This window comes from Plutella xylostella, chromosome 15 (assembly GCF_932276165.1).
Source record: "Plutella xylostella chromosome 15, ilPluXylo3.1, whole genome shotgun sequence".
In the NCBI taxonomy this organism is placed as follows: Eukaryota; Metazoa; Arthropoda; class Insecta; order Lepidoptera; family Plutellidae; genus Plutella; species Plutella xylostella.
The window spans coordinates 4,885,410-4,899,618 of NC_063995.1; the positions used below are offsets into that span (position 1 = coordinate 4,885,410).

At 35.9% G+C, this 14,209-nt stretch overlaps 1 long non-coding RNA gene across 6 annotated transcripts; it reads left to right on the plus strand.

The window, feature by feature from the left end:
* Positions 1-1,548: 1,548 nt before the first annotated feature.
* Positions 1,549-14,170, plus strand: LOC105398372. Of its 6 annotated transcripts, none has more exons than XR_007267079.1 (4): positions 1,549-1,625; positions 9,183-9,328; positions 11,191-11,313; positions 11,458-14,170. It is a non-coding gene; the product is annotated as an uncharacterized LOC105398372 (long non-coding RNA). The 6 variants fall into 6 exon arrangements; XR_007267078.1 differs by having other exon boundaries at positions 1,554-1,647; XR_961209.3 differs by having other exon boundaries at positions 1,555-1,662.
* Positions 14,171-14,209: the final 39 nt, after the last annotated feature.

Genomic DNA, 14,209 nt, shown 5'->3' on the forward strand with positions numbered 1-14,209 from the left:
TACTTGTTATTCTATGATGATAAAGTTACTATCCTTCAGACGAGGACCGAATGGCGTAGTGGTTAGTGATCCTGACTACTGAGCCGAATGTCCCGGGTTCGATTCCCGGCTGGGGCAGATATTTGTTTAAACACAAATATTTGTTCCGAGGTCTTGGATGTGCCCGTAAAATGACAACAGGCCCGCCCCCTATTACATTGGGACTAACTAACACTGGCGAAAAGTGGGTGCAGCAATGCACCTCTGCCTACCTCGCAAGGGAGTAGGTACATACATTAGTAGGTACAAGGTGTGAGTGTTTTTTTTTATCCTCCAGAAAATTACATAAAAAAGCGTACACACTACGCTGTTCAAACTATCGGACGTAAGTCGCGGTCGTAGGTAACCTTGGGCTGACCTTCAGCTTTCAGACGTCCGAGAGCGATCTGGCACGAACCGTCCCAAAAGACCGTGCACCAAGCCGCGTCTGATGATGTGTATTGTGTACCCACCTTCAGTATTCGCTCATATTTCGTGATTTTCGACGTCTGCCATTGCAACTTGAAAGCGAAGTGAGTGGTAGGGGCAGTATGTAAACACACTCCTTTCCATCCTGCTGCAGCTGCAGATAGGGACTGAATGTAAATGAGGTAAGTATATGATCATCATCTTGCGCATTCCACACGTAGTAGTACCTACGAATATACTATCGTAGGTACCATGCGTACCATGTAGGTACTTACTTACTTGGGTGCCATTTTATCTCTCTCCAATAATACCTACCTAGTTACCTATACTTAAGTTACAAGAAACTGACCACGCTAGATGTAAAAAGGCGGCCTATTACCTACCATCAATGGGCGATAGAGGGCTGATGATGATGACAAGAAATGGTAACTTGGCAACCCTCTTTCAATTAGAGTTGTTGCATTAGCGATAGTTTTACTATCGATAATTGATAGTTTGACCATGAAAAACAGAATGGTAGCACAATTTTCAATCCTTTTCTATGGAGGTACAGAATAACCAGTCACTAAAGGAGTTACCGATAAGTGGGATAAGGGGTTCTTCCCTTTTTTCTCTTAGGTGGAACCTTTGTGCATCGGCGTACCCTTATTTTCAGTTCACCCAGCCTAGCTCCCGCTCAGCATGGCTAGCTCCCATGAGCACGATAGCACTATTGAAGTTACGTAAGTAAGTAAGTACATAATAAGTTACCTACCTACTTTAAGTAATCGCATAAACAATCCTGATAATATTATACTTAAGTATGAGTTTTTTTTATACTTAGATAAATAACATTGGAAATAAATGATTTAGCAAACTAAAAAACCAATAAGTATTAAGAGTTACTTACTTGTTAGCACGATAAGCACACGTTAGTCTCATTTTTGTTAAAGCAAAAAACAGTTTATTTAAGTATTAAGTAAAATGCAATTACCATTGTTGTTACCGATATAAAGAGTATAGAGTTCTGTGCGATAAATTATGTATCGCTATTGAAACATCACTAATTTCTTGAATTCATTCAGTAACCAGGCAGTTCATTCATTCATTCAAAATTCAGTATCCGACGTCAGTTTCGCCGAGGCAGTCACGAGGCAGATAGCTCTTTAGTCGTGTCTAGTTTATTCGCCGAAAAAAAGGTGCGCTAACTAAAAGTGTAACGTAAGTGAATCTGAGGTAAATTTAATAATCATTTTCTATTTTATAATCCAAAAGTTGCAATGAAATTTAAATAACCATCAAGTTCACGACTCGTTTTCTCTACTCGTCTCAAAATGGCGTCTTCAAGTAGTTTCTATCTTTTTACTTAGATGGCATTGTACGATTTAAGTAGTTAGTGTTTTTGTCAAAAGATGGCAGCACTTATATAATAATGTGCTAGTAGTTACCATAGTAAAAGGTAGATGGCATTGTACTTAGTTCAGCTACCTAACAATAGATGGCGTTTTTCAACAAAAAAGTTGGCTGATGAGTGTCTCTTCGGATATGAGGAATGGGATATTTTCGTAGACAGTTTAAAAGTTACAAAATAATCCGATAGATGGCATCCGGCCTGTCATTTTTTATGAGCTGCATTCTTCTGAGGGAACGGAAGATGTCATAAATGGTACAAAGCTGCCTAAAACTAGTTAACATTAATATTATGCATAATGTAACAGCTAGTTATCGCATTCACATCCATTGGGTTTTTGTATTTGTTATAAGGACTGGAATCCATGCCGGCTAAAAAAAAAATGCAGTGCTGTTGAGTATGAAGGTTTACTAGCACCATCTATAATCGGTTTTTGTCTATGGTTGAAAATCGAATTGAAAAATTTGAACAATCAACTCGCTTTGAAAACTGAAGTGCTTATTGGTTGTTTGGTTGCAATGATATTTCTTTCGTCATTGGTTTAGGGATGTCGAAAGTGCAAAAAAGTATCGATATTTCGATATATCGATATTTTCTTTTATATCGTTACTGAAATCGATATATCGAATAAAAAATATCGATATATCGATAGCTTAATAGGAATAAATCCTTGCGAAATCAAATTCGTTTATTATTAAAAAATACTATTTTCACTTTGTGCCAGTGTCGTGTATTGACATGTGTGATGACCCCTTTACACTCTCGCTCGGTACACGGTTGCGAGCTAGCATCGCCGCATTGCGTTGTGACGCAAACAAAAGGGTATTGTTAATGAAAAATATATCGATTTCGATATGTTTTCGATACTTGATTATTTATATCGATACATCGATATATCGGTTTACAATATATCGTCGGAAAATATCGATAGATTCATAAAAATATATCGATACATCGATATTATTTCGACATCCCTACATTGGTTGGTTTGCTCCCACTAAACATGGCGACCGGCCGCAATGTTGTCATTTATTTATATATAATAAATACAAATTTTAGGCAAAGACAAAACTATTGTTGTCCTTTTTTACGTACGATAACACTAATAAGTTAAAAAGAGACGACGATATGGGCCTTACCACAAAAACTTAGACAGTATTTAACAGATGTTTAGTGCTGTCAAACGCCTACAAAATCTGTCAAATTTCGTTTTAAACACTTGTTGAACAGTGTTTAAAGTTTTTTGTGGTCGTACTGTATATGTTTAACTAAGGGTGTTAATGCCTCTTTATTCTTTCGTCAATGGTCCAAATGAATAGACTACAGGGTTCTAGAAATTATCCAGTAGGAGGACATCATTAAGCTGTATTAAAGATAAACACACTCTGGCGCAGCGGCCATCTATCGGTCGACTTTGGAACTTTTTTATTTTATGAATCGTCAGAAATTCTCTCGTCGTGTGGGATTTTCCACCATAGACAACAGCTTCTAAAACCGACTATAGATGGCGCTAGTCAAACCTTACTTCATTTTATTTTATTGGTTGAGCAACCCTGGATTCGAGTGCTTTTGAGACAACCCAAAATACCACCGTTAGTTCCACATGATAATAGTACAAAATAATAAAAATAAAACAGCACTTTTACACACGATAAAAAAACGCTAATCTTAGTTTAACTGGGTGGTATTTTTATTCGGGATCCTGTAAATCAAATGACAAGCAAGGAAGCTAGGTACCAGGGGAGTGCAAAGATCCGTCGGTTATAGGAATCATAGAAGTCCAAAAGAATAGTCAACAGGGTCGTTGAAATTATCAAATGAAAACCGTCAAAGAGCGCAATTTTTTTAGAATTATTGTTTTTCAAATGTTAAGGGGGGGGACGACGCTCTAATTTTAACATTGTATTAATATATCTCGAGACTGGAGGCTTTGGTCTACATGGTTTCAAGGCAATTTTTGTTGTATTTAAAGATACCTTTTTAACGATACCCGTCTCGATGGAGTGGTTCGTTTTTTTTTTCGAATGAACTTTTCGCTGTATGGGGGGTTATTTTTTCTATTTTTAAATAGTTTTAAAAACAAATTTTTGGATTGTTAGTATTTACCTCTCCTCCAATTTTCGTGGCAATCGGTGCAGAAGCGGCGGAAAACGAGACGGACATAAATAACGAAAATATAAGGGTTCCTTGTAGACTACGGAACCCTAAAAACACAGAACTGGGGACATTCGTGAAACTACAAGAGAAATCAAATGACATGACATTTGTTGATGATCTATAAAATCGTCCGTGCGCGAACGGACGAGTCAGCGTTGTTCTATGATTTCCGCAGGAAAATAATGTACATAATCCGCCAAAAAAGCTTTATTAAAAAACACAGCACCGGCGACCATCTGTCGGACGATTTACGATTTTAACTGACAAACTTAACTGGCACTTTCAAAATCACAAAGAGCCGAGTGAAGCGAGGCCATATAAACCATCCCCACATTTCTAAACACTTGAGAGCCGAGCGAAGCGAGCTAAGGCGCGGGCCTTTTCGGTGCTGGACAACACACACCGCTATTACTTATAAGTTTATATTATATAAGGTTTTTTATCTGTTATTTTCTTTTTTTTTTGTGTATTTTCTTGTGGATTTTTGGTGTGTGCTGTGTGGTGTACCGAATAAAGAATTTTTATCTTTATCTTTATCTATCTTTATCTTTATCTACATAGTTAACCGGCATTTCCTAAACCTGAAAGAGCTGAGCGAAGCGAGGCCATATATGTCAACCTAGCATTCCCTAAAGCCTAAACTTATCGGCATTTTCTAAACCCTAAAGAGCGAGCGAAGCGCTGCCATCCACACCAACCCGGTAGCTATGAAAAACCTAGTGTGCCGAGCGAAGCGAGGCAGCCCAAACCTAACCGAGGTTACCTAAAGTATAAAGAGCCGAGCGAAGCGAGGCCATACAGCTAAATCCTGCATACTCTGAAGCTTAGAGAACCGAGCGAAGCGAGGCAATTCAATCTTAACTGGCACTTTTCAAATCACAAAGAGCCGAGCGAAGCGAGTTCATATAAACCAACCCCGCATTCCTAAACACTTAAGAGCCGAGCTAAGCGAGGCAATACATAGTTAACCGGCATTTCCTAGCACTGAAAGAGCCGAGCGAAGCGAGACTATATATCTCAACACAGTATTCCATAAAGCTTAACCTTATCGGCATTTTCTAAACCCTAAAGAGCCGAGCGAAGCGCGGCCATTCACACCAACCCAGTATTTATGAAAACCTAGTGTGCCGAGCGAAGCGAGGCAGCGCAAACCTAACCGGGGTTACCTAAAGTGTAAAGAGCCGAGCGAAGCGATTCCATAAATCTCAATCCTGCATACCCTGAAGCTTAGAGAACCGAGCGAAGCGAGGCAATACAAACTTAACTGGCACTTTCCAAATCACAAAGAACCGAGCAAAGCGAGGCCTTACAAACTTACCCACATTTCTTAAATGTAAATAGCTGAGCAAATAGAGGCAGTACAATTAAAAACTGGCATTTCCAAAACCCTAAGAAGGCAAGCGAAGCGATGCAAAATGCATCAAACCCGCATTTTCTTAAACCTGGAAAACCGACCAAATCCAGACAAAACAAACCAAACCGGCATTTTCTAATACTTAAGCCAAGAGCTTAGGAAATACCGATTTGGTAAAACTAAATACTTACTTATTGCCTCGCTTTGCTCAGCGCTTTTTATTTTAGGAAATGCGGGGTAAGTTTATGTTGCCGCGCTTCGCTCGGCTCTTGGGCGTTTAGAAGTTGCTGATTTGGTTTGTATTGCCTCGTTACAGTCGGCTCTTTAGAGTTTATAAAATGCCGGTAAGGTTAGTATTGCCACGCTGCGCTCGGCTCTCTAGGCATTAAGGAATGCAGGATTGAGATGTATGGCATCGCTTTGCTCGGCTCTTTACGATTTGTGAAATGTCGTTTCTGGGGGCACGGCAGTCGAGCACAAAAGCGGCACGGCCGTACCATCCTTTTTTCGAAGCAATTCAGGCCATTTTCGAACCCCTGTAACTTCGTTGTGGATAAAACTAGAAGACTGAATTTTCAATAACCATGCAGGCATTGTAAAGACACGGTATATTTCAAATTTCATTCAATTTAAACCAGTAGTTTAAAAATTATAACAGGTCAAAGTTTCTTAATTTTGTCACTGACTCACTCACTCACTCACTCACTCACTCACTCACCGATCATAAAAATTCTAAGGCACTTCTAGCAGACCTCGAAGCTTCAAATTTGGAATATAAGTAGTGTTTGGTGTATGAACCAAGGAAAAACTAAAATATAATAATAAGAGTAAAACTTTTCAATTTTGGTCCAGTTTTCTAGATAGGTACATAACTGCTTAAATAATTTCATAATCACATATCTGACCAAGTAAATATAGGCGCACGGTAGTGCCCCTGCCAAATCGAGAAAAAGATTCGCGTCATGCAAATTAAATCCGCAAAGGAAGGATTACCTACCTACGGACAAATTACATCAGGCTACCAGTGCTACCACTTATAGTAATTTTTTTTTATGTACAATGAACTTTCTGTATTAAAAACTAAGGTTGAAATTTAATTAGGGAAATTTGATGCAGTATTACGTACCCAAAAATAAAGATTCTTGATTCTTACCTTAAGTTTGCGATTTATGTAGGTAGGCAACCTACCAAACTAAGTTAACGCACCTACGTACCTAGAAGGTACCGAAAAGAAAAAAAGTAGAACTGTCTACAAAATACAAAAAGAAATGAGATCCCATCAAAAACAATACTTGTAAAAAAAAACAAGTCCCGTAATTCAGTTGTTCTACGGTAAAAAGTTTTGAGATTCATGTAATACCAAGTCTTATCCACGCACGCATCTCAATCTTAAAAATATTTAATGTTTTATATAAATATATTGACTTGGTCATCGCACTATATGCGATGGCTGAGTCAACGTGACAAGTATTGTTTTTGATGGGATAGATTTTTATTGCCCTGCTTCGCTCGGCTATCAGGGTGATGCAAAAGTGGTACAGAAAGTAGGGGGTGTCCCTGAAAGGCGACTTATTTTTTATTTTTTTTCATTCCAAGCCTCAATTAATTAATATTATAAAGTAAATATTTTTTTGGCAAAGTTTATCCAAGTAGGTACCTCCCTAAATTAAAATTAGTTTGCAAATAACTAGGTACTTATTCATCTTAAAATTTAACTTTGTATTTACGTCAATATCCGGTTATGTCCAAGGGGATATAGCCACACCCACTTTTTAGTACCTAGCTGTTGTCTGTTGGTGAAAAATCCCACATTTTCTGGTGAAATAATCCAGTTCATTAAAAAGTTCCAATATCATCCGATAGATGGCCGCTGGTGCTGTGTTTTTAAATAAGTAAATAATATTTTTTTGGTGGATTAGGGAATGGTCGATTTCATAAATCATAAACTAATGTGTTTCTCTTCTAGTTACACGAATGTCTGCGGTTCCGTGTTCTATAATTTCGACGACCTTGGCTATTCTTCTGGAATTTTCGTGGCCCCAATACCAAAGGACTCAAATTCGGAGCAGGTCATTAAAACAAAAAAATTAAAATGCAGTGCTATTAGTATGAAGGATTCACTAGCGCCATCTATATAAAAACTGCGACTATAGAATCTAGAGTCGCAGTTTTGAAGTAGCTGCCGTCTATGGTTTAAAAATCCTCATTTGCGGGATAAGATCTAGTCTTTATCAAATTTTATCCAATTCGGTGCTCAGGTTTAGACGTAAAATGCAACAGACAGACAAAGTTACCTACTTGATTAATAAAGATAAGTATTCGCAAGTTTACTGTTCTCCATATAATGTAATAATATGAAGGCATAAAGATAGGATAGGGTAATAGTAAGTTCATGTCTTAAAAAGTTCACGCTACTTAACGCTAGATGGCGGAAGTTGGTGTTTTGGGAATCATAACCGATAGATACTGAAGCTTGTAGAAACTATAGCAAATCATATTGAAAGGAAAAATAATGCTAAGAGCATACTATAAGGTACATACATAGTAAATTAACTTTGATATCGTTTTGTTTATTCGAGAGAAGCAGAGACCGTAGGACCGAAGCGATTTCACCACAGATACTTAACTATATTTTGATTTTGATCAACGACATCAACGACTTTTTATAATTTGACAGAACTTGACACTGACATATGACATTTTAGATAACTAACAGCATAGAGAAAAGAACACTACGTTTTAGGGCGGATTCGGCCAACGTCGAGTAACTGTTTACTCACGAGTAAAGTACCAGTTACTCGCGAGTAAGCAGATTTTGCATTCTACCAAACCTGAAACCAAGATAACTAGCTTATCCCAAGAATAAAATGTTATACCGCCAAAATTTACCGTGTAACGAGCTTATCCGAGAGTACTTTTGTAATGGCGGCAGCACATCAGCTGATTAGAAAACCGTCATAATGACATATAAACACATCTGTCAAAACATAAACAAAAGTACGTTAAAAGGCAAAGTCTCAGAATAACAACAGCGAATAAAATATTAAAACATAAACAATTTCATACTTTTATAATCCATTCAAACTAAGTTGGCATGTCATTTCTATTGCATGCTTTGAAACGCAGCTATTTTTATTTTAGTTGCATTACAGTTTCGTTCCTCGTTCATTCAATTTAATCATGGTATAACTTGGTAGAATGCAAATGTACTTATCCTAGATATTTACTCGCGTATAATTTTAATTCCGGTATAGTTATTCTCGTGTAACGTGATGTTTGGACGAATCCACCCTTAAAGAGAAGAGAACTAACAGAAAACTAAAACTGGCAGAAAACTAGTATTTTTACTTTCTTTTTGTTGATTTGTTATTGAAATTGTACATTTTAGTTATAACGAATGGCTGATTTTACCACAGTCCGTACCAGTAATTGAAGAATTTGATATTATTTTCGTAAGTCAGCACCTGTATAATTATCTTACTTAAATAACCTTAGATATGGAACTTATTATAACCTTATTCGTTTCGTATCTAAACAACAACCCTGATATTTAATATAATTTGCACTCTTCAATCTATAAGATGAAAAACTAAATAATTTAATATATTATACCTAAGCGGAGCTTGCGGCCAACAGATTGTTTATATGCAGAACTGAACTTTTTAACTTTAATATTTACAAGTTTCGTTTTGTACAGTCAGCTGAAAAACTGAATTCCATTCTTGTTTAAATTAAATAATTAATAAAATATGAAACACAAAACAAAACATTGCTGCTATTATTCTGATCTTTGTAATACTAGAGTTGTGTTTAATTAAATATTTATTGTTTCAGAAGAAATTATGGATACGGAATTAGATGCAGATATTGAGATAGATCCTGATCTGTTCATTAAATGTCGACTATGTATTGAAGAGAATGGATCTTTTCGCATACATCAATCATTGCAGGATCAAATTAAATTCTGTTTTGATATTACCGTAAGCGTTACCATTTATATTTTATCATTAGTTGTTACCCAAATTAATTAAACTAAGACTATAGGCTCAAATAGTTTTTTGGCGTAGCAGTCAGGGTCACTAACCACTAAATAATTCAGTGGGATTAAGTACCTATACCATGAAAATCAAATTATCAGCCTACAGGGTACTAAACATTTATTGCTGTTGGTCTTTATGATTTGCTGCCTGTAATACTAATTTCATTTGGGATGAAATTACCTACTGTGGGCACAGTAGGTACTTGTGAGCACTTTATTATATCATTCTCACAGAACAGGACATAACCACAGACTAATTAGAGACAATAGCATGTATGATCAACAGTACAGTTCAATTGTTTATTAACAGCTCAGATCAACTACAAATAGATTCGCAATCGCCGTGTGCACTATTCTCTTTCTCACTCAAACCATAGATGTTGCCGACAAAAAAATAAAACCTAAATATGGGGAAATTTAACTTATCATAATAACAAAAACAAAACTTGAGTATATCGTCGGTTGATAGGAAAAAGTCACTAAAGGCTAATTTTTCAATAGCCAGACAAAAGTTTTGCTGGGAAATAATTTTGATGCTGTTGCGTCTCAATGTTTCTCAATGTTTGTATTACCCAGATAACATTTATCTGAATATTGAAAAATCAGCCTTAGTGAGTTTTTCCTGTCAACCGACGATATAAGAAAAAAAACTTTACTCATACTTATTTGATTTCAATATAATTATTTAATATACACAAACTGAGTGGATTGTATAATTCATTGTCTTCGTCCAATCGAAACAATCCTCTTCAAAATGTGCCGAACACAATTTTTGTATGTTTCCTTGGTTCCCAATTTGTGCGACCGGTAATGTCTATCCATTTTCTTGATATTTTTTTTTCTGTCGGAAACCTATGAAAGAGATAAATGGATGAGCATGAGAATTATAATCGTGGGCCAAATATGTGATGGGGTTTTTTTTAAAGGAAACACGTATTTCGTATCAATACAATAAACTTTATATTATACAGAAGAAATCACACATGGAAGAAAAAAAAAGAAACGAACGTTTCCTCACAATGAGAGGCACCTCATTTGAAAGAGGAGAATGACTTCTACAAAATACAATCTTCACAAAAACCGAATTCGTGCGCCCCATTTGTAAACCCAACCCGAGTCCGTTACAATTTCTAGTATTTTCTTTGCATACTATAATATTTGTGGGTAAAATAAATTTTCAATAACTTGCAACACCATGTGATTTGTTATGATATGGTACCTCGTAATTTTTACTTAAAACTGATACTAAAAGACCTTACAGTATTAAAATTAGTATCGTTTTATATTAAAATCGAGCCAATAGATAGTACTATGATGAATGTAAGCATGTTAAACTTGATAGTATCTACTTACATGTGAAAATATATCTCATCCATCATTCCATCGTGTTTTCGTTCATTATGCTCTATACAACCGAACAAAATCCACCCACCCATGTCACACACTCGTTAAGTGATGATAATAGTCTAATAAACTTAATAAACACCCACAAATCACTAGCAAATCAAAAATAAATAGCATTTAGAAAATTTTGTTGTAACTGTCAGCCTTTGTTTGGCACAGATTTTTCATTTGTTTCATTGTTTGGCACAGAGAACTGACGTAAACAGGCGCCTCAGCAAAAAGGACAAAAAACATTTACAGCTTAACGTTTCTTTCTCACGCTTAATGTAGCTAAGCGTCTCTTTTTCGCAATGTCAGAACTGTCACGATTATACCCCTGTGATTAACAGGTACACACACCATATCTGGTATACACCCATAAACTCTTTTTATAAGAATGCATTTTATTGTATTTTCCAGGTTCAAGATTTTGACTATCTGTCTAAACTGCTATGTAAGAAGTGCAGAACAATTTTGGGAGAATTTGTTGCAGTTAAAAAGAAGTTCATTGCAAACCAAACAATATTACTGGATAAATTAAAGGTAATTTTATACAGAATAACATGATTTAGTTTAGTTTTAACATTAGAATACATATAATATGAAACAAAAGATTGCTACTATTCAGGTACCTAACAAACTTACTACTTATTTTAAAAGTATAAAGCAAGTATAATTTAATTTCAGTCAAGAGAAAATCAACGAGGTTGTAATGACACAAATACGGGTTGTAGTATTGAACAAGTAAACAAGGAAAAGGCGGAGAAGGCAGCTATTGATAAAATAAGAGGAGCCCAAGAAATTAAAAAAAGAAAGACAAGAATTAATAAAAGGGTTTCTCTGTTTAACCCATCTTCCAGTGAGGATGAAGAATTTAGTAGTCGTTCTGCCAGTAGAAGGAGTAAAAGGAAAATATCAAGTTCTTCGGAATCATCTTGTGAAAGAGAAGTGGAGCCTGTGGCACAGGAGACCATTAAAGTTGATGAACCCAAACAGTTACTGACATGGGATCAAAGCTATCAAAAATATTATGTGTGCAGGTTTTGTGATTACAAGAACTACACTGAAGAAGGCATAATTATGCATGGTAAAATTCATTCCAAACTGATGCAATCTTGTGTAGTGTCTTTACAAAAACATTGTACAATTGAAATGGAAAAAATTGACGATAGACCAAATGTTACTGGAGATCTGGGAAATGTTGTCCTTAGCCACGACAAAATTGTATCAGGCGTACATAATATTTGTTATTACGTCAAATATATTTTGCCTGAACAATCTTACGAGACTAAGCGAGTATTAACATTAAAAAGAATTGTGTATGATTCTTCAGAAGATGATACAGTCAGAAAATATCGCAATACGAAGAATAAGAAAATAAGATTGCAATCGCGGAGTTCTTCTAATGAAACCGTAGTTCTTGAAGGTAGTAGGAGTAGGAGTCAAACATCTGATAAGGATAGAAACACAAATGACAAAGTAAAAAAAGGTAACAAAAAATCGGATTCACTTGATATTGAATGTATTGATATTGTAGATACTTCATCTAATGATAGCAATGACCAAGTAAAACCTAACCATAAAACAAAGGATAATGAATTAAAAATAATTCATGATGTAACTGCTGATTGCTTTAAAAAATACTTGGCAAGTTGTGTCAACATTCCGCAAAATGAATCTGGCAATAAAAATTTAGATGAGATGTTACATCGAAAATTATTAAGTGTTGGGAGAAAACTAATGCCTACAAATGTATCAAGAGGTTTACCAACACCTGGTCTTTTAAAATACTTACAATACAAAAATGTTAATATAAATTGGATACCTGCATGTAAGCAAAATTTTTGTAGAATTATTACTGAGATTGCACCTCAAAAAACAAATACTAATTTAAAGGGCTGGTATGCTGTCAAAGGGAATATTGATTTTGAAGTTAGAGAAAAAAACTCAGAAGATCATCTGCTTGATCAAGTACAAGAGAAGCAAAATGATTTAGACAAAATAGCAGAAAATAATGAGCAAGAAATAAACATTTCTGAACAAGTAACTAATAATGAAACTGAAACAGTCATTAAGGATACCTCAATGGAAATTTCTTCAACACCAGTTATCCCTGTGGCAAAACCTTTTGTAGTGCCTGCTGTATTACATCAGATTATAGACACCGATATTGAACAAGGCAACAAACTGCTCAATGCCAACCCTGTAGCTAATCCCAAGCAGCTTCCAAAAAAGAATACTTTTATGCCTCATTATGAAATGAAAAAAACAGTTGACACAAATAATCCACCAAAAGCAGCTGAATCTGTAAAAGATTCCTTACTATTAGTAGACCAGAATCAGCCACCAGAGCTGTCTATGCCTATAATAACGTCTACAACTTCCTTAGCGCAAAACCCCGTAAAACAAAATGGTATGGGAATTAGTAATAAACCAGAGGCACTCCCAAGTGAAAGAAATGAAATGTCGAAGAATACACCACGAATTAAATGCAAGCCAGTATCAGAATTGATGCCTCAGTCACGTTCCATTCTCAAAACACCTCAACATGTTCAAAAGGTGGCGAGTGTAAGCCAAATGCCACACCTCGTCTCCATCATTTCCAAAACAGCCCCTAAGCCGGCTCAAGATGTATTCTTTACTCCCACGGACAAAGGGCAAATTACGATGAACAGTGTCGACTTACCAAACTCATCATCAATAAGTCCTATTGAATACTTTAAAACGGTGCTTAAGATGCACGGACTGGAATTGATATCACAAGTTAATTATAAGCTGACGCACGACTTTATATCTCTTGTAAAGTTTAAACTGGAGTGTAGCCTGCTAGAGAGAACTGTAGTTATTTGCTTGTCGTTGTTTGCGCACGAGAGTACGTTCTGTCTGAAGTTGCGGAATTCAGCGGAGGAGATGGACCTGGACCTGCTGCCGGCGCACTGGCAGATGAAGATCCTGCAGGCCTACCGTGGGGAGGTGTCGCAAAAGATTCTACAATTCTCCAAGACGTTAAACGAAAGACTTCATAACAACGCGAAGCAGTTTGTGTTACTTCTCGAAAACATTGAGTTTAAGGTTAGTCCGGGTTTAGGTGATTAGTGTTCATTAGGTAAGTGTAAATATGCTACTGTTAAAGTGTACTTTGAAGTATTAGAAAAAGTTTCATTTTTATACAGTTGTTATTCTAAACCTAACATTTCAGATTATGGTACATATATGTATACTGTTTTGTACAGGTGTAATTGTATAATTATTCATACTTTAATTTCTGCATAACTGCATGACCTATGCTATATGTTAGCTTTTTTTGGTAACCCTGTTTTTGTCTTCTATGTTTAAAGATAAAATATCGGACTGACTAAAATTACGGTTATGTTTAGTGTATTAAAACTTTAATGACTCATTTTAATTGTTTTAATTGCAACCTGACTAGATAGATATA